Genomic DNA, 4,753 nt, shown 5'->3' with positions numbered 1-4,753 from the left:
CCCCCCCCCCCCCAGCTTCTAGCTGGAGCCACTTCAGGCATGTGCCTGAATTTCCTCAGTCCAGAGAGAATTTCTGTCCAGTTACAAATTGGTTCAGCCTAGCCAACTTAGACTAATCTACAAAGATTGAATCAGTTTAGGCTCAGGCATTTTGAATGTCTGTTCCTATCCTACAAGATCAGCACTTGGTCAAGGGTTATCCAAAAACAGAGAGACCACTAGCTAGAAGTACCATGAACATCAAGAGCCAGTGCCTGGCAAAAGAGTAAAAGGGAGGAAGTGGGGAAAAATGCACAGTATGAGATATATAAGGGAAAAAAATTAAAATTCCCAACATTAGCAATTACTTAATATTTTTAGTGCTATAAGTACAAAGGGAAGGTCAAGAATTCTTTGTATATGATTGCCCCCCACCCCCAATAATAGTAAACAAAATTTTAGATTATCAAAATCTAATAGATCCATTTAATCCCAGGCTTGTTAGCTTTCAAAGCTTTAGTCTACCTCAGAGATGCCAGCATTGTTTTACACATAAAATGGTCTCTTCTATAGATTGTAGGGTACTTCTGGTTAATTTGAACAGGCTATCATAGAAGTTAGGGGAAAGTCTTTGTGCTAAAGAAAAAATAGGAAATGATTCTCTGTTTTATTTCATTTTCAGAAAAGTGATAAAAACACTCCGTTCTGGAAAAAAATATTTAAACTTTCTTGAAACATTGTTTTACTTTTTTTTAAATGAAACTGCATTAAAATTGACACATTTCTGCAAAACATTTTACTAGCAAATGAATCATCCTTTTCCAATGATGAAAGTGTTCCATCATAAAAAAACTTCCAACCACCTCTTCTTTATAACTAGAAAATCTAAATTAAAAGATGTCCCTCCTCCAATGGGGATACTGCACTTTCTGCAAACAGAAATTTGATTACACTTTCCAGAGATGCCAAATATATTTGAAAACAGATTTTCTACAAAGCACTCAAAAGCTTGGAATAGACAGAAAAGTCTGAAAACACTACTGTTACAAACCTACAGTATTTTGGAGGTGTTTGTGGAACTTCATGACTGTTTCCTTGAGTTTGTTTTTACTGATATGGCATATGTAGTATCTATGTATAGGCCACATTAAGCTGTGTTCAGCCTTATCATCTGTATGTTTATATGAATTGTGGCATTTGATATGAATGCAATTTTGATATATTTTATATTTTGACCAAGACTTCGTAGTACAGCAACGATTAGCTTAAACCTACCTTACCTATTCACACTTGGGAGAAGTAATTGCTAAACATTAGCATCTGCCATAAGTATCTATAATGGCCAGTCAAATAGACACTTGTGGATGTGATCTGAGGCATTTGAGCCAGGCCCTTCCAGAGAATGGAGAATTTACATTTTAAAGGAAGAGACCCATAAGAATAACACCTGAGAACAGACTATTCAGGGGAGAACATTTCTCACAGATGGGGAAATTATGTGAGATAGTATCTTTAGGCTATTGGATTAGTAACCATTATACTTGAAAGGATGTATATATTATCCTGGTCATAACTGCAGGAGGAAAGATTTCTGGTCTAGTAAACAAAGACACCCCTGAGGGGAAGGAAGTTATATGCAAAGAAGTTATATTGCTTTCCAAGGTTGGATACACATGTTTGGGGAGGTTAGATCACATTAAAAATGGACCCTGATCTAACTTAGTTTGCCCAGGTGCAGACTTTACATTAGTTAGGTATATCTAAGTGCAAACTGTACAGAAGTTCAGGACAGTTAGATGGGTCTAAAATGAGCAACCCAATCTAAGAACACGTGACTTAGATTGGATTGGCCATTTCTAGACTGATCTAAATGTCCTTAACTTCTATACAGTTCCCAGAGCAACCCCAAGGCTGGGAAAGCCAGCCACATGCCCATGCCAAGAGGCTGCACTTTTTCTACCCTTTTCTCTGGCACCAAGCTATTTTTAGCCCCCCTGGCTCCTTCTTCTCTCCCTTCCATAGACCACCCAGCCCCACCCTCCCCTGCAAGCCTTCCAAAGCACCCAACCTTCAGCATGCTTCTGATGCCAGTTTTAGCAGCAGTCACCAGTGCCAGGAGCCAAGCAAGTAAATCAGGGTGGGAGAGGGATGGGTGGGAGGAGGTTGGTTCACTGGGGGTTGTTTATCTGGGGATGGGAGAAGTCTGGGGACTAAAAGTAGTCCCTGGTCCCAGAGGTTGGAAAGGACAGCTTCCCATTTCCCCAAGCCCTCCACAGATACCAGGAGCTCCCCCTATCCCTCCAAACTCTCCTGGACCTCACCAATCCCTTATGGACCCCACCTGCCTCCCTGATCCTCCCATGGACCCCACCTGTTGAGCTGAGTAGAAGCTGCATTCTGAGGTTTAAGATGCAGGGTAAATTCAGATTATTGTTCTTAAATCTCTGTCTGTATCTCAACATATAATTACTAATCTCTTATATTTGATCTTGTTTTATAATAATCATTTGGTTATCTTCTATTGCTGGTAAGTGAGATTTCAAAGCATCTGAACAACAGCAGGCTTCTTCCAAGGAAGTGGGGGGAAGGGGGAGACTATAATTTCTAAGTGTATGACTGGACAAAGGTGCAATTCTTCTAGCTGGCAAAACTCTGTCTGCTAAAAGCTGGCAAGGTTTAGGTGAGGCAGGTAAAATTGAGGCACTGTTGCACCCTGTAGAGCATCTCAGTCTATCTCCAGTGGCCAAGCAGCAGATGGAAGAGAAGGGTTTAGGGCTGAAGAGCACCCTGGGTGTTAGGATAACATAGGAGTGTCTCTTTAAGGTGCACATAACCACATCTGCAATCAGGATGCATCACAACTACATTTGGTATTTTCTGAAAGATGTAAAAATTAAAGTATGGTTGTTTATATTTACAAAGAATTGAAATTATAATACAACTCTATTCATTGGAATAGAATAAAACTGGAAAATCCTCTGCTTTCCAGTAGAAACTTCTAATACAGTATAACCTCCTAAATCTGGCATGCTTAGGGCCAAGCACCTGCTGGATATTTGAAAATGCCAGGTTTCTGAAATGTAGGTAAAGTGCATGGAGCAGGGGGAGGGAGGGGGATGGAAGGAGAGGTGTAGAGCAGCCGGTCTCTGCCCAGCTGGCTAGACACAGAGAGGGAAGCTTGCACATTGTGGCTGCCACTGCATCCACCACTGCACCACTCCTCTGCATGCGGCCACAGCCATCACTACTCCAGGACCAGCCACCGATTTGTCAGATTTCTGAGAATTCTAGATTTTTAAAACCTGGATTTATGAGGTTATACTGTAATAGATTTATTACCTATAAAACAAATATCTTTCCCGAGTTCTCAATTAAGTGGATTACCTAAAGATATGCATACCTTTACATACAAGTTCTTCCACTGAAGTCAAAGAGAATATTTACATGGTTAAAGTTATGCATATATTCCTTGCTGAATCAAGGTCTGTAAACAAAGGTTCATAAGTATCTGGGAATGCATTTTGCACAATACAAAGTACTGAACAGTTATTAAGTTTATATTCTGTTTCACTAGCCCTTCCTGTCCTACAAAGACATGAAGAGTTGTGTAACAGTAGCAGCTGGTGGAGTAGGGTCAGACTATGAGTCTGAGCATGTGGCTTCTTTTCTTGACACTGCCAAATGATTTGCTCTGTGGTTTAGGCCAAGTCATCTCTCAGCCTCTGTTGCCTATTGTCTTTTCTATTGAAACTGTAAGCTCTTTGGAGTGTGAATGTCTTTATCTGGGGTTTGTACTATAGGTGGGTCACAATCTTAGCTGGGACTTTGAGGTATTACCATAAACAAACAATCACCATAGCAGAGATGGATTCAGGTGTTCTATGCTTTAACTACAGAAAAAAAATACTTTCCACTTAATTTTTCCTCTCATTCCAAAACAAATACCCCTAAAATGCAAGTACACCAATGTGTTAATATGCTGTTGTATGTTGTATGTTCTAAATGTGTATATTTCTGACCACAGCTGGCATTTCAGGCCACAGCTGGAGTACTGTGTCCAGTTCTGTGCGTCCCACTTCAGGAGAGATGTGGACAACATTGAGAGGGTCCAGAGGAGGGTCACCTGCATGATCCAGGGACAACAGGGCAGACCCTACAATGAGAGACTGCGGGACCTGAACCTGTTCAGCCTTCACAAGAGAAGGCTGAGGGGGGACCTGGTGACCGTCTATAAACTCACTAGGGGGGACCAGAAGGGTTTGGGAGAGACCTTGTTTCCCCTAGCGCCCCCTGGCATAACAAGAAATAATGGCCACAAGTTGTTGGAGAGTAGGTTTAGATTAGACATCTGTAAGAACTACTTCACAGTTAGGGCAGCCAGGATCTGGAACCAACTTCCAAGGGAAGTGGTGCTGGCTCCTGCCCTGGGGGTCTTTAAGAGGAGGCTTGATGCTTACCTAGCTGGGATCATTTGAGCCCAGTTTTTTCTCCTGCCCTGACAGGGGGCCAGACTTGAAGATCTATAAGGTCCCTTCCGACCCGACTTCTATGATTCTATGATTCTTTTTATGAAAGAATGCTTTAAATAACTTTCTGTAGAAAGAACGATGCCAACAAATACATACACATGAAATTAATTTGACAGAATAAACTCCAGCAGTTTACACATGTACCCAGGACCACAGCACATTGAGCTAGGCTGCAATAGCCCCAGCTGGCAGAAGTCTGGGGTGAGAGGTGGAGTGGGGGGGGGGGTGGGGGTGGTCAAACCTCC

Source organism: Gavialis gangeticus, unplaced genomic scaffold (genome assembly GCF_001723915.1).
Source record: "Gavialis gangeticus isolate Ggan-Ray unplaced genomic scaffold, GavGan_comp1, whole genome shotgun sequence".
Taxonomy (NCBI): Eukaryota; Metazoa; Chordata; order Crocodylia; family Gavialidae; genus Gavialis; species Gavialis gangeticus.
The sequence above is the reverse complement of the archived record's forward strand: the minus strand, read 5'-3'. Positions refer to the sequence as shown.